The following is a 13,393-nucleotide window of genomic DNA, read 5'->3' on the forward strand; positions in this document are numbered from 1 at the left end:
AGAACCTGCACGCTCTTAACCAGCACGACCATCGAAGCAATTCTCTGGTGAGTGCTCTGGGGTCCGAGAAGCCCCGACCCTGAGCCGCTCCAGCACCGAAGTGCAGTCTCCCAGCATCTCCACGATCTGCGTGGGGCCCTTCTGCTCGCTGCTCAGCACGTTGTCTGGTCACTAGCCGCTGGCTTGTGCCCTTCTGTGACGACATCCGCCAATCAACACTGCTGGTCTGGTTGCTCCAGACTGGCCCTTGCTTCCATCTTTGCGAGAAGCACCCCGGACCCTCCTGGTCCACTCACGACGCCATCTTAGGCCCACCACGTGGCCCTGAGACTTGCCAAGGCTTGTTGCCCCATCCTGGGCCCAGCGACGCCGACAGCATCATCCTTCGTGGGACAGCTCGCACCTCCACCGTGGTCGCCGACAACGCCTCCTGGTCCGTGAGACTGCAGAGCCTAGCGTCGCCCACTCACCTGGTCGAGGTGACGGCCAACCGGTGCCTTCCTGGTACCCTCTGACTACTGGCTAGTATTACGAACTTGGTCCCCTCTGCTTTCAGGTATCAACGATCTCTGATCCAGGCTTGGATCTCTACGAACTATTCATCACTGGTCGCCGGCCAGCAACTCCTTTTCTTCCGGCTCCTGGCTCGTCAGCGAAGACCCCGACGCCTGTAAGGCTTGTGCAGCCGCAGCCCTCGTGGCTAGGTAACTCGGCATTTCGGTGCCTGCATAGCCTCTTTACTCTAGGGTCCCGAGTCCCTCGCTTCCGACTTGCCTTATCGGGTCCGCCCGAGACCTTAAACTTTCCGTGTCCTCGGACACTTGTTTTAATTGTGCACTTGAAGTATTTTCCTAAGAGATTTGGTTTGTGCTTAGTACCCTGTCCTCATAAAGAGTACAGGGCTGTTGTGATTCTTAATAAATATACTGTTTATTTTCATAACACTTGTGTGGTGTCCTTTCACTTGGTGTTCAAGGGGTACATGTGTGGTAAACAGCTGGCTTAACACGCCCTCTCGAGTCTTTAGCCTTAGACTGCTCGTATCCACGCTACTAGGATAGCTGGTCTATAGGTTGACTTACAACCAATCACCATAAGGGTCGTTTGGAACGATACATAGCGGTCGCTAGAATAGCGAACGCTGCATATCGGGCCAACTTCTCACACTCAAGACCTGGCTCTTTTCCATGATCTAGCCCTCACTGAAATTCTCTGGCTGCCGCACGTCTACAGCGCCGGGTCACCCCTGTTGGGGGTAGCCGTGCGCTTTACAAGCTTCTAAATAAATAAATAAATAAAATCAACATGAAGGTTGAGGTCACCTAGAACTGTGAAATTAGAATAGCGAGTGCTAGCCTGGGTAATATAGTCTGTCAGATTAGGGGTGGAACTGTGGCAAGAGCCCCGGGGACTGTATAGGAGGAGCCCCGCGAAGGATTCAGAACAGGAAAGTTTAATGCACAAGGGCAGTCCTTCGATGCTGCCTATCTGCCCGAAGTGAGTAGGTGATGTCACCCAGGTGTCTTTGTGGATAATCGCCAGGCCACCCCTGGTCGTTTATCTAGTCTATTCGCACAGATTATGCCGTAGCCCTGAGGAAAAGCAAGGGCCACAACTGGGTTAGAATCTTCGCGCAGCCACGTCTCCGTCAGGAACATAAGGTACCAGTTATTATCCACTAGTGATTGGTTTATGTCAAGGGCGTGTTTTGGCACCGGTCTGCAATTAATGAGGCAAGCTTTTAAATTCCAGGGCTTATAGGGCTTTGAGGGGACAGGACCCGTCTCCATATCCAGGCAGGGGTACCCCCGGGAATAAGGGAGAAATTGAAACACGGGCAGTAAAAGGACCCCTCTAAGTCACTAAGTAGCAAGCACGCCTGGCCTAGGCAGATGGAAGGCCTTAACCCCTTGGGCGCGGCCGCAATTTTGTGCCTGTGCTGCCGTTTTTAAAATTGGGCGGGTTCATGACGGCCCCCAGCCGTCATCAGCACACGAGCACTGTGATGCATGACAGCTGGGGGCCGTCATCAGCATGGAAGGGGTTAAAGCTAAAAGCTCATCTATGTCCCAGCCACTCGGGCATTCTGAAAAGTTTTTGGCAGCATGACTGACCCTGGCCGCTGTCTGGTCACAGACGGGCTTGCCTTTGGCACGTCTTCAACGCGTCCGCTGCTCGTCGGCACTATTAGCCCTAATAAATCGATGAAGCAGATCCAATGGAGGGAGATTAGAGCGTCCCACCTCCAAGATGGCAGCACAAAAATGGCCCACAGGAAGTAAGGGAAAAACCAGGAAGCCCTCCTCCCCCTAAAAGAAACTCCCTCCACTCAATCAGCAGACTATCTGCTGCGGTGGACCAGAGAGCGGGGAAAGAGGCCCGAAAATGCACATGGCAGCTATGCTTAAATAGATTTAAAATCCCCAAGTGAGATACAGAGAGCTAATAAGGACACAGTATTTAAAACAATTTAAAACAGCACACAATCAATATGCACTACATAAAACTCAGGAGCAAAGTACCGCTATAAATATCTGCTTAATGGGCTTTCCCAAACGCTCAGAGAGTACTAGCATGGAATTATTCCTCGAAGAATGGCTTGTGAAGACTGTTCTTGAAGATAAGGCACCAATATTTCTCTCTATTGAACAGGACCATCAGGCGCCGAGCCGGCCCTCCCGCTTATACCCCCCACCCCAGCTGCACCAGCCTCCGACCCATCATAGCTCGTCTCCTCAATTGTCATGATCATGATTTGCTGCTGCACCCGTTTTGCATAAAGGGCCCTTGGCACTATGAAATGTTACAATCATGGTGTATCCTGATTTTACCATAGAGGTACAGCCCAGCTAAGGCTCTTACTCTAAAGTTAACCGCTTAACCGCGGCCGCAATTCTGCTGCGGTGCGGCGGTTTAGCGGAGTGGGCGGGGCCGCGTCAGCCAACGGACGTGTGCAGCACGACGGAGGTAGTGCTCGATACGGCCGTGGGCCGACAAACGTAGCGAAGGGGTTAAGCAACATCTCAGAGAGTTGGAATTTAAATATGTTCTTCTGTTTCCAACAACTCTGAGTGATAGATAGCGAAACGACCCACATATTTCACTCAAGTGAAGATGTATGGACCTGGCTTCATGCTAAGGATCTGGTTCACAATCCACCAGAGGTGCTGGAGATTGGCTGGTGCCCAAATCCAGATGGCACATACGCAGATTCCTCAAGACAAAACCAACAAAGTATCAAACGGCGGCAGAGCAGGCCCGGACAGTATACGAAGCCTCTCTTCACAGCACTCCTATGCAGCTCTGCACTCTGAGCTCCTGTCGGAGTTGGGCTTGGACTTGTGTGGCTCACTTTCATCGATTGCTGGTGTCCATTGGGCTCGAAAGTCACCCCACGATCAGCAGATGATTTATGACTGGTTCTCCTATCCCTGGGATGGCCAACCTGGTGCGATAGGAATTCCCTTGGGCTCGATAGACTCCCGTAAGGGAAGCAGTACTGTCTGGGGGGCTGGATGTAATACCATCCAACATGGGCCTACACCACGAACACATCGAACACTGACACTCTCACGCTGATGTTGAGACAGGCCCTCCACGGCAGCGCCACGTTCCACCAGCGCTCCTACGTGGACTGGGATTTTTGGACGAGCATTGACAGAGCCCCTGTCCTGGGGGGAACCAGTTACCCTGGTTGTTTGTTGTTACTGTTTACAAAAATGCTCTGGTTAGGCCTACTGAAGGGTTTGATGTTCATGCGCAAGGCACTCAGGAGCACCTGACTACACGGTAGAGGGTATTACAGGGAGCGACTGAATGCCAGTTGGGTGAACGTGGGGTCCTCACATCCTTCATAGTTGACCTTGCTACTGAAACCCATGGCTTGGGCGACACTTGATACTCATGTCCTGCAATATCACGTCCTCACCTGGCATGTGCATGGCATGGCCACTCCAACCAAGAGGCACCGCACCTATGCACACCTCAAACGCTGCCACCACACATTGCAATGCTCCAAGAAAAGCATCATACGACCTCAGAATTACACAAGGTTGTCACAAAATGGAGGGGACAGGTGTACGGCACTTCCACTTTGACTTTTGCCCGTGGGGTTCTTATCTGGATCGCCCCAGGGGTATCCTTTGTCGTGGGCACACAGAGGGTGGTCACTGAGGGATGCTACGTGATCTTAGAAGGTCACCTGGATAGAGCTCCCTCACAATTATAGCTATCTATGCCCTAATACAAACCATGCAGGATTCCTTGATAGACTCACACCCGTGCTTGATAAAGACCCATCGTCCCCCGGGCTGTGGGGAGTCAACTTTAACTGTACCAGACATGGGCCTTGACGGGTCCACCTCCCCTGCACACGGCTGTCAGTAAACACACACACAGCACTTTGGTCACTGGCTCGCATTGTTGCACATGCATGGTGACTGGCGCAGCCATTGGAGCGCGAGTACTCCTACAATTCCCAGGTGCATGATGTACACAGTAGGATTTTGCACTGATTGGGCCGGTGCCCAACTCACCCAGGTGGAATACTTAGCTCGCACCGTATCAGATCATTGTCCCCTGTTGCTGACTTTAAGCTGGGGCCGACAGCGTCCTGTCATATCCACTTGGCGACTGCCTCTCGAGCCACCAAATGGGATGTACATAAGGTGGTGGTGCAAGGCCACTGCTTGGCAGCCTCCTGGGGGATACGCTGACGTTTGCTAGAGAAACTGTCAACTGTCAACTATCAACGGAGATCCTTGGAAGTACGGGTCACCAATCAGGTGGCCCAAGCTGAAAGACTTCAGCAATTACATAAACAGTGAAACGAGGCTGAGGCGCTCTTGATCACCCTTGATAACCTTAACTCACTGTTGAATAGGACCAAATCTTCCTCTCCTTTGGACCCCTGTCCTCTCAAAGTGATGAAGGAGTGTAGGGACACATTACTCCCTCCCCTATTGGAGGTAATGAATAGTGCCCTGTTGCAGGGGGTTTTTCCTTCAGTCTGGAAGAAAGCGATCGTCAAGCCGCTACTTAAAAAGCCCTCCCTTGACCCCGCAATCTTAAAGAATTTCAGACCCATCTCCTTACTTCCTGCCCCCGCCAAAATGCTTGAGGCCCACCTGAACTCGCACTTGTCTGCCTTCCTGGACTCCTCTGGGTTTTTAGATCAGACCCAGCATGGGTTCAGGAAACTCCATAGCACGGAGTCTGCGCTCACTATGGTGACAAACAACATCAGAATGAAAGTGGACCAGGGACAGACAACGCTGCTGTTCCTACTCGATCTGACCGCAGCATTCGACACCCTATCTCCCTCGATCTTAACATCTAGTTTGAGGGAGATAGGAGTGGAGGGGCCAGCTTTGAGCCTTCTGTCCTCTTTTCTAGACCTTATAGAACAGAGGGTCAAACTGGGAGAATACCTCTCCCCTGCTAAATCTCTGCAATGTGGGGTACCACAGGGGTCCGCTTTAAGCCCGACCCTATTCAACATTTTTGTGGCCCCTCTAGCGAGATTAGTAAAAGCGCAGGGAATGGAGGTGGTGTCGTACGCAGACGACACTCAGATCATGGTGTCACTGGCCCAATCGGTTAGCGCCTCCGCATTCAGCTTCAGGAGTTGTATGCAATCAGTCTCTGACTGGATGATACTCAACTCCTTGAGGCTGAATGGCGATAAGACCGAGGTGCTAATCTTTGGAAGGGACCAGGATGTGTGGTCAAATGAATGGTGGCCTCCATCCTTGGGAACCTGCCCGGTCCCCTCTCATTCAGCTAGAAACCTTGGGATCATTTTTGATACCTCGCTGGCAATGACCCTTCAGGTTAATAGAACGGTGGCCACCTGTTGGGGAGTTATCAAAATTCTCCGACGAATAGTGCATTATCTTTTCCCGCAAGCTAGAAAACAGACAGTGGTTGCGCTGGTCGGTTCAAGATTGGACTATTGCAACGCACTGTATGCAGAGATCAATAAGGGACTGATCCAACGCCTCCAAACAGTACAGAATGCGGCAGCAAGATTTGTACTAGACATTCCCTGCTCTTCCTCTGCGACACTAGCCAGAAAGAGCCTCTACTGGCTTCCGATAGAGCACTGTATCTCCTTTAAAATCATTTGTCTAGTGCATAGGGCTCTGAGAGCTGGAACATCTGATGGGTTGGGATCACTTCTCTCTGGCTATGTCCCCAGCAGATGTTTACGTTCATCACAACTGAATCTCTTGGTGATCCCTCGGACTAAGAAGACTAGATGGGGAGGAAGAGCTTTCTCTACAGTTGCCCCTCGTCTTTGGAATGCACTCCCCTTGCAGCTTAAGTCCTTATCCTCACTGCCCCTCTTCAAAAAGGCCCTCAAAACATGGTGTTTCAGGAAAGCGTACTAGTAATTAGCTCTCTGGTCATGCAAACATTTTGGTTAGGCGCCTTGATGCCCATTGGGCTGAGTACGCGCGTTATAAATTTGCTTTCATTTCATTGAGCAGACACGACTATAGGTGTTGGACAGCCCTGCAGCATGCTGAGAGGGACCGCTCGAGTAGGTTCATGTTGTGGCTCACACGTGAAGACCAGCAGCATGCCCCTATTGGTGCGCTCTGTCTGGTCAATGTTGAGATGTTCACCTCACAGTTGGTCATCAACGCTGCCTTCAGAGACTACTACCAGGAGTTATACACTGCACCCGCCCCTGGTTCTGGCACAGGAGTACGACCATGGTTTACGACTGGTATGGCTGAACCCGCTGCAGCGAAATGCAGTGGACGAACTGTGGCAACTCGTGATTATACAGGTATCTAGCTCCTAGATTGCCTGTAACAAGACCCCGGGTACCGATAGACTCCCAAATTGAGTATTTCACCCCTTTCACTACTCAAACCACCCAACTCTTGCTTGACATGTTGAACAAAGCCAAGGAACAGGGACATGTCCTGGACTCGCTTTGTGAAACCCTGGTTGTGGTTCTTCCCAAGCCGGGCAGATATCCACTTGACGTTTGCTTCTACCGCCCCTCTCCTTGCTCAACCTAGATTGCAAGATTTTGGGAAGTGTATTGGAGAACAACATGCTCCCTATAATTCATTCGCTCATCTGCACTGATCAATCCAAGATCTTAGTGAGTCGCAGCATGTTTCTACACCTTCTGCACTAGACAGGGCTGCCCCTCTCATCTTCACCTTGACCATGGAGCCTCTAGTCTTCCATCTTCACCAGCGAGTGACAGACTGGGACATCCTAGAGCGAGGTACGCATCACATCTCGTTGCATGCAAACAATGCCCTGGTCTAACTGCGAGACTATGGATCCGCTCTTCTTGGCCTCATGTGTCTGTTAGACGACTTTGGGGTGATATCAGGCCTATGTGTGATTAACCTAAATCCTGTTTGTTTTCCCATAGGCCAGCTCTGCATTTGGTTGACTCCACGTGAAGCCATCTGCAGCGGTGCTACGACATTTTCAAATATCTGTGAGTCCAGATCTGCTACAACTAGATAGACCTAATAAAGAGCAACATTGGCAAAGTGGTTAGTTCCATCCACAAGTCCCTGTCCTTCTGGTGGTCACTGCCCCTGTCACTGCTGTGTAGAGTGGCGATCTCGAACATGCAGGTACTACTGGTGGAGCAATTGGTTTCGTAAGTACAGAAACTTGCTTGTATTCAATCCTCTCGAAATAACATGTAACTTATTAACCAACATGTTTTGTGATTACTAAAACTGTATTACACGACATTTCTAGTATCTAGGGGAAGCTTACCCATGTGCTTTTTCTAACAGTAACCGAGTGTCCTAATACGGCTGCCGAAAACGCAGGAATCTTTCTGCGTATACGTCTACTACATCTACATATTGTGACATATCTCTGCTTTTGGTGGGAATTTCTTGCAGCTGTGCGCTAGTGCCAAAGATGGCCGCTTCATGCTTCACATACTTTTTTTATTTGCTAGTTTTTTATTGCAAGATTCGGCATATATCATATTAATACAATTTTGCAGTTTCTAAAAGTCAGGTTTAACAGAAAGATCATAATACTATCATTTTGAGTATAGAAAGTAGTAAATAGATTAGAGTAGTAAAGAAGGAAGGGAGAGTAGAAGACGCCATTTAATGTATAAACAGAGAATTAAATTTAAGCAAAAGAGTTATTTAAATCATACAAAGTAATTTAGCTGATAGTCCCCACTTCTTATATTTCAAAAAAATGCTTCCAAATCTTTTCTTTTCTAGCAAGGGCCTTTGGACCTCTATATTTAGCTAGTGTGAGTTCCATGATTCTGATTTCGTTAACCAAAGCAAGCCACTCAGCTACATTCGGAGGTTCCTTAGAGATCCATGCCCTAGCTATAATTAATCTTGCACATGCAAACAATATCGTTATAAGGTCCCTATTAAGACAGCTGATCTCTTGAATATCTAGTAAAACCAATTGTACAGTAAGTTCCGGTATCGCTATCTGATTGGTTTTTAAATGATCAGTTATTCCATTCCAATAAGTAGAAAGTGCAGGGCAGGAAAATAACATGTGTTCAATTCCAGCAGCATATGTATTACATTTTGCACATTTAGATTTATCCGATAGCAGGTTCCCTTGCGACCATATAGATATTCTTTGTGGTGTATAGTACAACTCAGTAATTGTTCTATATAACTGCATTCTGAGGTTGGAGGAATGTACTATATCGCTTAAGTGTGTTAAAGCATTTCTAATCTGTGTTGTGTTTATATCTAGATTTAATCTGCGAGACCATTTAGCAGCAATGTTGGTAGTATTTTCACATTTGTCTTTATTTAACAATTGGTATCCCACTTTTATAAGTGATTTGGTTTTATCAGAGTAGATACACTCGCAAATATCTGATTGTATAACTTCCGTTATTCTTATTTTATTATGAAAAAAGTCTCTCAATTGTCGATATTTGAAGTGCATGTCATTCGTAATACCGTTTGTTATTTTCAAGTTATCAAAATCTATCAAACCATTAGTTCCATATATATCTCCTAGTGTGTTTATTTTGTGTCTAATCCAGCGATCTCCTGTCCCGTCCGAGAAGATACCTGGGAGACCAGGGTTGTTCCATAATCTAAGTTCTGCATTATAAAATGAACTTTTACTAATATGCAAGATTTTGTCCCAGATTTTTATGGCATGTTTTGCGGTCTTGAATTTGACCCGCTTGAAATAATTTGGATCATGAACGCGCAGCAGGAATTGATTGGAATCGGCGCCCAGCATATATTGGTGATAGAATAACGATGGCTCATTTTTTAATAAGCTCCTTATTCGTAAAAAAAAAAATAGCTAAAAAATACAAATTAAAGTCCAGAAAAACAAGTCCCCCTTTAGAAATTGGCAGTGCCAAGAATTTTATAGCCCTTCGTGCCTTTTTGTACCCCCATATAAAGCTACTACATATACCATCTAACCTTTTGAAGAAAAGTTTATTCGGTTGCAGCGGTATAGCTCTAAACAAATAAAGTAGTTTAGGTAGTATTTTCATCTTTATCAAATTAAGCCGACCTAATAAACTGAGAGGAATTTTGTGCCATTTTTTGAGACTCATGGTAGTTTCTTTTAAAAATATCTCATAGTTCATTTCCAAAATTTTTCCCACTTTGGCAGCTAATTTAATACCGAAATAAACAGCTTCTTTACAGGTATCAAAGATATGTGTGACTGGGATATAATTAACTATGATTTGAGTTTTACTCACATTCAGTTTGTACCCGGAGATTCTGCCATAATTTTGCGCTTCATTAATAATTTCTGGCATAGCTTTATTAATGTCAGTTGTGTAAATTGCTATATCGTCAGCAAAAGCACTTAGTTTAAGAGCTATACCCCCGTGATTAACTGCAGTAATATTAATTTGATCCTTAAGTGCATTTAAAAAGGGTTCTAAAGAAAGAGCAAAAAGCAATGGAGAAAGGGGGCAACCCTGTCTTGTGCCTCTTGCTATTTTGAAGTTAACTGAGTCTTTACCTCCATAACTTATCATAGCCAGCGGTTCATCGTAGAGTGACCTTACCCAATCTAGGTAGGACCCAGATATTCCCATTTTATTTAATACTGCCCACAGATATTCCCACCCCACTCGGTCAAATGCTTTTTCCGCATCTAACATAATCATACCGAGTGGGTTATGGGTAGCTTCTGCTACGTCAAAAGATGTAATTGATGTATTTACATGCGTTGTGGTGTCTCGGCCCATTACAAAACCATGTTGTTGCAGGTTGACAATATCTGGCATAATAGGAGCTAGACGATTGGCTAAAATGTTAGCAAAGATTTTTACGTCAGAGTTAAGTAAAGAGATCGGTCGATATGATCCACATTCTTTTTCAGGTTTTCCCTTTTTCAAAAAGAAAATTATTTTTGCAATTTTCCATGACGGTGGTGCTTGCTTGGAAACAATAATTGAGTTTATCACCTTTTCTAATAACAGCAGAAGTTCTGGTGCACAAAGTTTGTAAAGTTCCACGGGTAAACTATCTTCTCCAACCGCCTTCCCTAAGGGTAAATTATCGATTGCGCGTTTTATTTCATCAAGTGTTATTTCTGTATTTAATTGTTGGAGTACTTCGGTATTTACCGCCCGAGGTGGAGTTAAATATTTATCAAGATATTGTAAGATAGCTGTTTTAGATGGTATAGCCTCTGGTGTATAAAGTTGTTGATAAAATTTAACAAATTGATTAAGTATTTGATCGGCTCGTTCATAAGTGATTGAGTCTGGGCCTATTATCTCTTTGATTTTAGTTTTAGCTTTTCTATCTGCAGTTTTATAAGCTAATATTTTCCCAATACGGTCGCCGCCTTCGTACTGATCAAGTTTGTACTTTTGCAATTTTGAGATATATCTTTCTCTCAAAGTTTTTTTTAATCCTGCTTGTAATTCCGCCAACTTTTGTCTAATCCGCTCTATATTATTTTTTGAGTGCCGTGTTGCCTCAGCAAGTTGTTCTTCCATGTCTAGTATATTAGAGGTCAGTTTTTTGTTTTTTTTGCGGCTCTCGGCATTAAGTCTAAATATATATTGTTGGGCAAGCCCCCTAATGCTGCATTTACATGTATCCCATACAGTGTTTAAATTAGCCGAATTGATATTTAATGAGATAAACTCCTGTATGTGCTTTTTGATTAATATATTGAATCTCGTATCAACAAGTAAGTGTCTTGGGAAGGTGAATTTTCTTGATTCTTTTTTATTTTGATCTTTAGTTGTAACTTCGATTAACAAAGGATTGTGGTCGAAAGTAACTTTAGGGCAAATTTCAATCTCGCAATTGTCTAAAATTTGATCAGTAGCCCATATCATGTCGATTCTAGAGCAGGATCTATGTGGTGCAGAATAGTGAGTATAGCCTGCCAACCTAGGGTGTTTAGTCCGCCATACATCTCTGATATTGTTCAATCTTGCTAGTTCTAAGATTGCTGCTCTAACTTTGTGCATTCTTTTATAGTTACTTTGCCCAGTAGAGTCTACTTTGTAATCAATAACACAATTAAAATCCCCGGCAATGATAATTTCTCCCTCCCATTCGAGTAATTCTAGAGTTAACTCTTCGAAGACTTTAGGATTGTCAATATTTGGTCCATATACTACACATATTACCATTTTCACATTATCAGCTTGCATCTGTGCAATTGCCCACCTTCGCCGAGCATCTGAGGCACTTTTGATTGTTTCTATTGGAGCTCCTCTTTGCTTTAAAATAGCCACCCCCCTTATGGTCTCATTTAGAGTAGAGCATACAACCAATTTGTATCTCGATTGTGATAGCAGCTTTCGATCTTGATATTTGATATGGGTCTCTGAAAACAAAACTATATTAGGGCTGTACATTTTAATCTCTTCTTGTACTAAATTCCTTTTGTTTTTACTATTTAGGCCATCTACATTCCAACATAATATTCTTAGTTTAACCATTTAACTGTTGTAGTGTTTTTCTTGTAGTGTTTCTCTTGTACAAGTGCTTCCCTTCTATCTTTACTCTTTTCATAAAATTAAATTTTTCACTATTGATCCTTAAGAAATAGTCGAATCCTGCAATCAGTTTTTCCCCACATTTTATCCCCACCCCCCACCCTTGACACATGTTGTTGCACCCAACCCTGCAACAACCCCACCCTCGCAACCTCCCGTCCCCTGGGGGGAGCACCCCTCTATCTTGAGCTGCCGCTGAAGGGGCAGCGTAGTGAAGGTGCATACATGAGAGACTGCTCATGCCCCATCCTAATTTCCTCAGTATTTCCTCACACCTAAAAAGTGAAATTAGATTAAAGGAAAAAAAATTTACGCCCGTATTCAAAAAAGTTAGTGGTAGAGAGCCAGAGTATAGTTGTGCATAGAGACAGAAAAAGATTAGCTATCTGCTCATTAAATATAATTTCAAAATAGTGGGTTCTAGAAAAGCGAGATACTAAGTAATGTCATCGGTATAAGAGGTCCAGTTTTTTGTTTTTTTTTCCCCCATCCCATTAGTTTTCTTTTTCTTTTTGTTTTTCTTTTTCATTCTCCCAAGAGAATTTTTCCAACATTTGTTCAGCGGCAGAAAGATCAGTGAAAAAAACCGCTTGACCATTGCGAATGACCTTGAGGCGAGCAGGCTCTTGGAGATAGGCCATACAGCCTAAGTTTTTGAAAGCGTCTATCATCTTCCGAAGCTCCCATCTTTTGTCCATTGTGCCCTTACTTAAGTCAGACTTCACAAAAAAAGTGAGATTATCTACGGTAACAGGGTTATTGGGCCTAGCCTTAAATGAAACAGCTTGACGCAAAAGAAAATTGCCAAAATATATCAGGAATGGTGTAGGAAATTTACTATTTGTATTTCTTTGAATCAAGGGCAGTCTGTGTACTCTCTGTAACTGGGAGTCCCAGTCCCAGTCGGCGAGATCCATAAAGGCTCTTTGAAAAAGTTTCACCATGAAAGCCCTTGGGTCGGACCCCTCCATTCCTTCTGGTATGCCAAATAATCTGAGGTTTTGTCTTCGTGCCCGATTTTCCAAATCTTCTACTTTAGCTTCTAGTTTGGAAACTCTTGATGTATTCTGTTTAACAGTTGACGTAGTCTTGTTCACATCCTCTTCCACTTCCACAATTCGTTGTTTTATGTCCTCGATATCTTTTGTCACTCCTCCCAGGCCTTGGCAGATATCTCTCATTGTATCTTGCAGCTTAGTATTATCATCTCTTAACTGCAGATATTGCTGTTGAATCTCTGCTCTTTGCTCTAAGAGAGTCTGCATAATAACTTCCATAGATATATTTGTTGAATCTGGGGGGTTAGAGGGATCGTGTGAGACCATTTGATGGAGGTTTTGTGCGGGTAAGGATATGAAGCCTGCTGGTGTTTCTTGAGGTTTAATATTTAAGTCGTCCATCCTT

The sequence above is a fragment of the Lissotriton vulgaris genome, chromosome 12 (genome assembly GCF_964263255.1).
Source record: "Lissotriton vulgaris chromosome 12, aLisVul1.2, whole genome shotgun sequence".
NCBI lineage: Eukaryota > Metazoa > Chordata > Amphibia > Caudata > Salamandridae > Lissotriton > Lissotriton vulgaris.